Genomic DNA, 8,973 nt, shown 5'->3' on the forward strand with positions numbered 1-8,973 from the left:
TTATGTCAATATTAACCTTTTGTTTTGAATCTTATGGATCTGAACATTCATGTCGCAATAAAGAAAAATTACATGGGTAGATATGTTAGGTAGCACGCCACATGAAAAAAAATCCGTTTTTATCGTTTACCTACTCAAGGAAGAGCAGAAATTAAGCTTGCAGATGCTTGATATGTCTCCAACGTATCTATAATTTTTTATTGTTCCATGCTATTATATTATCTGTTTTGGATGTTTAATGGGATTTATTATACACTTTTATACTATTTTTGGACTAACCTATTAACCGAAGGCCCAGTCCAAATTACTGCTTTTTTACCTATTAACCGGAGTATCTATTTTGGATGTTTTATATGCATTAATATGCTATTTTATATTATTTTTGGGACTAACCTATTAACCTGGACCCAGTGCCAGATTCTGTTTTTTCCTTGTTTTTAAGCTTCGCAGAGAAGGAATACCAAATGAAGTCCAAACGGAATAAAACCTTCGTGATGCTTTTTCTTGGACCAGAAGACACCCAGGAGACTTGGAGATCACGTCGGAGCCACGAGACAGCCACAAGGGCGGAGGGCGCGCCCCCTGCCTTGTGGGCTCCCCTGACTCCCCTGACCTAATTCTTCGTCCTATATATTCACATATATATCCCCAAACCACTAGAGGCATCCACGAAAACACTTTTCCACCGCCGCAACCTTCTGTACCCATGAGATCCCATCTAGGGGCATTTTTCGGCATCCTGCCGAAGGGGGATTCGATCACAGTGGGCTTCTACATCAACTCCATTGCCCTTCCGATTAAGCGTGAGTAGTTTACCTCAGACCTACGGGTCCATAGCTAGTAGCTAGATGGCTTCTTCTCTCTCTTTGATTCTCAATACCATGTTCTCCTCGATGTTCTTGGAGATCTATCCAATGTAATCTTATTTTGCGGTGTGTTTGTCGAGATCCAATGAATTGTGGATTTATGATCAACTTATCTATGAATATTATTTGAATCTTCTCTAAATTCTTATATGCATGATTCGATAATTTTGTAATTCTCTTCAAACTATCGGTTTAGTTTGGCCAACTACATTTGTTTTTCTTGCAATGGAAGAAGTGCTTAGCTTTGGGTTCAATTTTGCGGTGTCCTTTCCCAGTGACAGTGATAGTAGGGGCAACAAGGCATGTATGGTATCATTGTCATCGAGGATAAAAGGATGGGGTTTACATCATATTGCTTGAGTTTATTCCTCTACATCATGTCATCTTACTTAATGCGTTACTCTGTTCTTCATGAACTTAATACTCTAGATGCAGGCAGGAGTCGGTCGATGTGTGGAGTAATAGTAGTAGATGCAGGTAGTGACAAGGATACAGACCCGGGGTAGGGTCATGGGCCCGGCCTATACGTCCTACCCAAGGTCACTACCCCAGAAGATAAAAAGACCAAGAGTCAACAGAAGAGCACCAGTCGAATATGTCGAGTGCAATTCAGTCGACTATCATATCACTCGACGACCACCCCTACCGTCACTCGACTATATCGAAGACCAGGAGTCGGAAGAGCACGCAACGGCTGGACATTCACTCCTTAGTCTTTATGAGCATTAAGAGTACTTAAGACCGGCGTTATCAGTAATGCCCCTTACTTTATGTACATTAAGCCCCTTGTAATGGAGGCGGGCGGGGGTCCTAGCGCACTCTATATAAGCCACCCCCCTCCTCTGGTACAAGGGTTCGCACCCCCTGTAATTCAACACACACAATCCAATCGACCGCCTCCGGGCACCGAGACGTAGGGCTATTACTTCCTCCGAGAAGGGCCTGAACTCATAAACCTCGTGTGTACACCTTCATCTTAGCTGAGATCTTGCCTCTCCATACCTACCCCCCTTTCTACTGTCAGTCTTAGGACCACGACAGTTGGCGCCCACCGTGGGGCAGGTGTCTTAGCGATTTGTTGGTGAAGGTGCAAGTTTTACCGATCACCATCATCATGGTTTCCGGCGGCGGATTGGCTGAGGGCCACGAGATCTGTCTCGGCGCGCTCGTTTTCATCGTCGACGACTCTGCATGGCTTCAAGAAGCTCCCCTGGACACTGAGGCGCTCCCCGTCCGAGGGGCGACGCACTTCCGTGCATGCGTTCACGACGTTCTTCTCCGACAGCCGTCGACTCAGTATCAGTCAACTCCGATGGCGTTTTCCGTCCCCGCTGTTCACCGCCGCAAGCGGTCTGGACGATCACGGCATCAGTGGTGGGTGAAACACGCGGTGGCTCGGCAGTCGACCACCCATCAAGTCGCGGCAATTGAGCCCGACGAAACTCTCCACGGCATGTTCGATCTATCGACTAGCTCTGCGGAGATCGCATCCGAGTGCGATAGCAGCGACCCTGCGGCTGAAATCCTGATGGTCGATGGGCCTCACAGCCCGCCCGGTTTCCGCCGCGAGGACGGCGGAGACGGGGGCGGCGATCCGTCGCGCGTCCATGAGGAATACCGACCCGAGCCCCTCTCTTCACAGCAGAGGGAAGAACTTCGTCGCCGCAACATGGATGCACTCCACACGCCCATTGTTGAAGAAACCCCTGAGGCTCGGGCCTTGGAGGAGGTGCGCTTGGCTAATTTGACTGAGCGCACTCGACTGGATAACCTTCGGCGGGCTCTCGACGAGCGCACTCAGGAGCGGATCCATGACTCTAGTCGACGACAGCTTTTTCCACCTCCATCTAAGGTATACTGCACTCCGATTCAGAATCTTACAACTGCGACCCGAATAGCAGAGTCGATCCATCCTTCCCAGTTAAAAGCTGGCAGAGGGTTGATGCGGATCCGGGCCTTGCTCAGGGTAGCAGGAGAGCAAAATACAGCAGTATCTCAGTCACGGAATAGGATTCACAGTAGATGCGTTGCAGCGGACACAGTTCAGTCGGCTCACATCCCAAGATTGCCTCCGTGGCGTGAAGGCCGTGGGCAATATGATCATCCACTCGACCGTGACAATCGCCATCGAGGGCCCACGCCTCCCCCGAGGAGTGCGTCGTATGTGCCTCGGCGGGACGATGACAGGCACCACCACAGTGGTGAGCGCAGAGTTCTGGTCGACCCAAGGGAACCTGGCTTCGACGCGAGGTCAATCCTCGTTCAAGGCCTGGTCGACCGGAACAGAGCACACAGAGAAGACCCTGGCAGAGATCGTCCAAGTGGCAGCCAAGTGCATGTTTCTGGTCCCGAGTGTTTCAGCAGGGCCATCAGGGCGGCAGTGATACCTCCCAATCGGAGTTAGTAAGTTCACCGGCGAATCTAAGCCTAAAACTTGGCTTGAAGATTACCGAGTGGCTGTACAGATTGGCGGTGGAAATGATGAGGTTGCGATGAAACATCTTCCTCTGATGTTGGAAGGGTCAGCCCGAGCATGGTTGACTCAGTTGGCTCCAAGCAGTATATACAGTTGGGAGAAACTGGCTCGAGTGTTCGTCAGAACTTTCGAAGGCACGTGCAAACGACCAGCGGGCTTGACCGAGTTGCAGCATTGTGTTCAGAAGCCGGGTGAGACCTTGAGAGATTTTATCCAGAGGTGGTCCACTTTGCACCACACCGTCGAGAATGTTTCAGAGCATCATGCAGTGTGCGCATTCAAGGAAGGCGTCAAATACAGAGAGTTGGTCTTGAAATTCGGTCGGACTGGGGATATGACGCTGACTCAAATGATGGAGATAGCCACCCGATACGCTAACGGAGAGGAAGAGGATCGACTCCGTAGCGGGAAAGGCAAGCCAGTCGGCCAAGAGGCTGGTGGAGGTAACTCCAGTCGGAAACAGAAGCGTAAGGCCGAGCCAGCGGCACGTGGAGAGATTACGGCAGTGAATCAAGGAAAGTTTAAGGGAAAACCTAAGGGGCCCTGGCCCCCTAAGAAAGTAAAGGATCAAGCAGGGAATGACATGCTGGATTTTCCATGTCACATCCATAGTAAGAAAGATGAAGAAGGTAATCAAATTTACCTGAAACATACCACTCGGCAGTGTCGACTCCTGATCCAGGAGTTTCGAGAGAAACAGCCCAATGAGAAGGAGAAAGAGTCGGACAAAGACGAGGATGATGAGGAAGACGATGGCTATCCTAAAGTCAATTCCACTCTGATGATTTTTGCTGATGTTGAAAGCAAGAGTCGATTAAAAGTCATCAATAGAGAAGTGAATATGGTCGCTCCTGCGGAGACGACCACCTACCTAAGATGGTCTCAGACAGCCATCACGTTCGACCAGTCGGACCATCCTGCTCGTGTGGCCACCCCTGGGAGGCAAGCACTGGTGGTCGACCCCATGGTTGGGGGCACTCGACTGACTAAAGTACTGATGGATGGTGGCAGTGGTCTGAACGTCCTTTACGCTGAAACCTTGAAGGGGATGGGCATTCCGATGTCCAAACTTAGCGAGAGAAACATGAGTTTCCATGGTGTTATCCCCGGGAAGAAAGCCAAATCACTCGGCCAGATCGCCCTCGACGTTGTTTTCGGTGATTCCAAGCATTACCATAAGGAGAAGTTGACATTTGAGGTCATGGATTTCCAGAGTGCCTATCACGCCATCCTGGGTAGGCCAGCCTACGCCCGTTTTATGGCTCGACCATGTTATGTGTATCTCAAGTTGAAAATGCCTGGCCCCAAAGGTGTGATCACAGTAACTGGCAATCAGCAGAAGGCAGAGGAATGCTTCCAAAATCGCCGACGCTCAGATGGTAGCGGTAGAATTGCAAGAGTATCAGAAGAGTGCAGATCCGAGTGATTTGCTCCGAGCCAAGAAGCCCGCTATAGACTCTGCATTTCAGTCGACTGGTGAAACGAAGCCGATTCACATTCACCAGACCGATCCCAACGCTGTGCCGACTCATATTTCAACAACACTCAACAGCAAATAGGAAGAAGCGCTCATCCAGTTCCTCTGTGAGAACTGGGACATCTTCGCATGGAAACCCTCTGACATGCCAGGTGTACCCAGGGGAGCGGCTGAGCACCGTTTGCGTGTCGACCCCAAGATAAAACCCGTCAAAGAGCACCTTCGGCGGTCCGCCGTGCAGAAGAGAAAAGCAATTGGCGAAGAAGTGGCTCGGCTGTTGGCAGCAGAATTCATCCATGAAATCTACCACTTTGAGTGGCTAGCCAATGTAGTCATGGTCCCCAAAAAGGATGATTCACTTCGTATGTGCATTGATTTCAAGCATATCAATCGGGCCTGCCCGAAAGATCACTTTCCTCTCCCTCACATCGATCAGATTGTTGACTCGACTGTAGGGTGCGAGCGCTTGTCTTTCTTAGATGCATATTCTGGATATCATCAGATCCGACTATATGGTCCCGATGAAATAAAAACAGCCTTCATCACCCCATTCGGGTGCTTTTGCTATGTCACCATGCCTTTTGGTTTGAAAAATGCCAAAGCCACATTCATGAGAATGATTCAGAAGTGCCTGCTCACTCAAATCAGTCGGAATGTGGAAGCATACATGGATGACATTGTGGTCAAGTCTCACAAAGGTTCCGACCTATTGACTAACCTTGCAGAAACCTTTGCCAACCTAAGGAGGTATGATATCAAGCTTAATCCATCAAAGTGCACATTCGGAGTTCCAGGAGGAAAGTTACTCGGTTTTCTTGTTTCCGAACGAGGGATCGACGCCAATCGAGAAAAAGTTGATACAATCCTCCGAATGAAACGCCCAGTGCGAGTGCATGACGTTCAGAAGCTGACTGGTTGCTTGGCCGCCCTGAGTCGATTCATTTCTCGTCTCGGTGAAAAGGCTGTGCCTCTTTACCGACTGATGAAGAAGTCTGACAAGTTCGAGTGGACTGAAGAAGTTGATGCAGCATTTGCAGAGCTCAAAACCCTGCTTTCCACCCACCCGGTGCTCGCTGCGCCAATCAGCAAAGAGCCTTTACTGCTTTACATTGCAGCCACTGGACAATTCGTCAGTACAGTACTCACGGTCGAGCGAGAAGAAGAAGGAAAAGCTTACAAGGTTCAACACCCAGTCTATTACCTCTCTGAAGTCCTGGCTCCATCCAAGCAACTATATCCACATTATCAGAAGCTTGTCTATGAATATACATGACCATGAAGAAGGTTGTGCATTATTTCTCTCACCACTCCATTACAGTTGTCAGCAACGTGCCACTATCTGAAATTCTGAATAACAGATATGCAACTGGTCGAGTGGCAAAATGGGCAATTGAACTCCTTCCATTGGATATCAAGTTTGAGGCAAAGAAAGCGATCAAGTCCCAAGCAATCGCAGATTTCCTTGCCGAGTGGATTGAGCAACAATTACCGACTCAAGTTCACTCGTAGCATTGGACTATGTTCTTTGATGGCTCCAATATGCTAAATGGTTCTGGTGCAGGGGTAGTATTGGTATCCCCCCATGGAGACAAGCTTAGTTATGTTCTCCAAATTCATTTTGATTCCTCCAATAATGAAGCCGAATATGAAGCACTTTTATACGGGTTGCGTATGGCCATTTCACTAGGCGTCCGTCGCCTTATGGTCTACGGCGACTCAGATTTGGTGGTTAATCAGGTGATGAAGGAATGGGATGTCACGAGCCCAGCCATGACTGGTTACTGCAATGCAGTAAGAAAGCTGGAAAAGAGGTTTGAAGGTTTGGAGCTTCACCACATACCCCGACTGAAAAATCAAGTTGCAGATGAGTTGGCAAAAATAGGATCAAAGAGAGAAGCCATTCCCCAAAACGTGTTTTTGGAACATATTCATTCACCTTCAGTTCAGGAAGATCCTTTCACCGAAGAGTCTCCACAGCCCAAGAGTGCCACATATCCGACTGAAGTCGAAATCCCAGCCGTAGCCGACTTAGTCATGGAGGTTTTGGTCATCACTCCCGACTGGACAGTACCATACATTGCATACATTCTTAGGAAGGAACTCCCAGAGGATGAAGAAAAGGCTCAACAGATCGTCCGATGATCTAAAGCCTTTACTATGATGAAAGGACAGTTGTTCAGAGAAAGTGTAACTGGGGTCTGCCAGAAGTGCATCATGCCAGAAGAGGGCCGAATGATCCTCAATGATATTCACTCAGGAACCTGTGGTCACCATGCGTCCTCTTGGACCATCGTGGCTAAAGCATACCGAGCTGGGTTTTACTGGCCGCACGCCAACGAGATGGCAAAGGAAATAGTGGACAAGTGTGAAGGTTGTCAGTTTTATTCCAACATGTCCCACAAACCTGCATCAACATTGAAGACTATTCCACTCGTCTAGCCTTTTGCTATTTGGGGATTGGACATGGTTGGACCTCTGAGGACCCACAGGAGCGGATTCACCCACGTTCTGGTAGCAGTCGACAAGTTTACCAAGTGGATCGAAGCCAAGCGCGTTAAAAACCTTGAAGCAAGTACTGTTGTGAGCTTCAGCAGAGAGTTGATATTCAGATATGGTGTATCGCACAACATCATCACTGATAACGGATCGAACTTCGACTCCAATGAGTTCAGAGCCTTTTGTGCTTCCCAAGGCACGAGGGTCTATTACGCTTCCATCGCCCATCCTCAGTCGAATGGGCAGGCTGAGCGAGCGAATGGATTGATTCTCAAAGGACTGAAGCCCGGTTAATGCGTGACCTCAAGCATGCGGCAGGAGCTTGGATCGACGAGCTCCCATCAGTGCTTTGGGGGCTGAGGACAACCCCCAATCGGTCGACTGGACGAACTCCATTCTTCTTAGTCTACGGAGCCAAAGCTGTTTTACTGAGAGATTTGCTCCACAATGCTCCCCGAGTCGAACTCTTCTCAGAAGAGGAAGCAGAGCAAGCTCGACAAGATGCAGTCGGCCTCCTGGAGGAAGAAAGAGAGATGGCCTTGATCTGGTCGACCATTTATCAGCAAGACTTGCGCCGATTCCATGCCAGGAACGTAAGAGGTCGTGCGTTCTAGGAAGGCGACTTGGTCCTCCGAGTGGATCAGCAGAAGCCACACAAGCTCGCCCCCGCTTGGGAGGGCCCTTTCGTCATCACCAAGGTACTCCACAATGGAGCGTATCGTCTCTTCAACGTCGAGCACAACAAAGATGAACCACGTGCCTGGAATGCGGAACTGCTCTGCCCTTTTTACTCTTAAGTATTCAGACTGATGAGATGTAATAAGAAGTACCTCTTAGTTTGATTATCAAAAGACATAATTTTACAGTCTTCCGAGTGATTGTTGTTTATTTCTTTTGTATTTGTTGCCTTAGCTGTGAATCTGTCTCGCCTAGGATGAAGTTATAGAAATCCTACCGAGTGGTGAGTCTGCCTCTCACTCGGGGGCTCAGCTGTAGCCCAGTGCTCGCCTAAGTTTGAGAAATCCTACCGAGTGGTGAGTCTGCCTCTCACTCGGGGGGCTTAGCTGCAGCCCAGTGCTCGCCTATGTTTGATAAATCCTACCGAGTGGTGAGTCTGCCTCTCACTCGGGGGCTTAGCCACAGCCCAGTGCTCGCCTAAGTTTGAGAAATCCTACCGAGTGGTGAGTCTGCCTCTCACTCGGGGGCTTAGCTGCAGCCCAGTGCTCGCCTAAGTTTGAGAAATCCTACTGAGTGGTGAGTCTGCCTCCCACTCAGGGGCTTAGCTGCAGTCCAGTACTCGCCTAAGTAATAAAAAGTCCTCCCAAACGGCATCCCCCACGGAGGTTGCACCATCAAGAAGAAGGACGAGATTGTGGTGAGTAGCACTCACCTAAGTTTGAAAAATCCTACCGGGTGGTGAGCAACCCTCCCACTCGGGGCTTAGCTGCAGCCTAGCGCTCGCCTGAGTTTGAAAAATCCTACCGAGTGGTGAGCAACCCTCCCACTCAGGGGTTTAGCTGCAGCCCAGCGCTCGCCTAAGTTTGAAAAATCCTACCGAGTGGTGAGCAACCCACCCACTCAGGGGCTTAGCTGCAGCCCAGCGCTCGCCTAAGTTTGAAAAATCCTACCGAGTGGTGAGCAACCCTCCCACTCGAGGG

The sequence above is a fragment of the Triticum aestivum genome, chromosome 2B (genome assembly GCF_018294505.1).
Source record: "Triticum aestivum cultivar Chinese Spring chromosome 2B, IWGSC CS RefSeq v2.1, whole genome shotgun sequence".
Taxonomy (NCBI): domain Eukaryota; kingdom Viridiplantae; phylum Streptophyta; class Magnoliopsida; order Poales; family Poaceae; genus Triticum; species Triticum aestivum.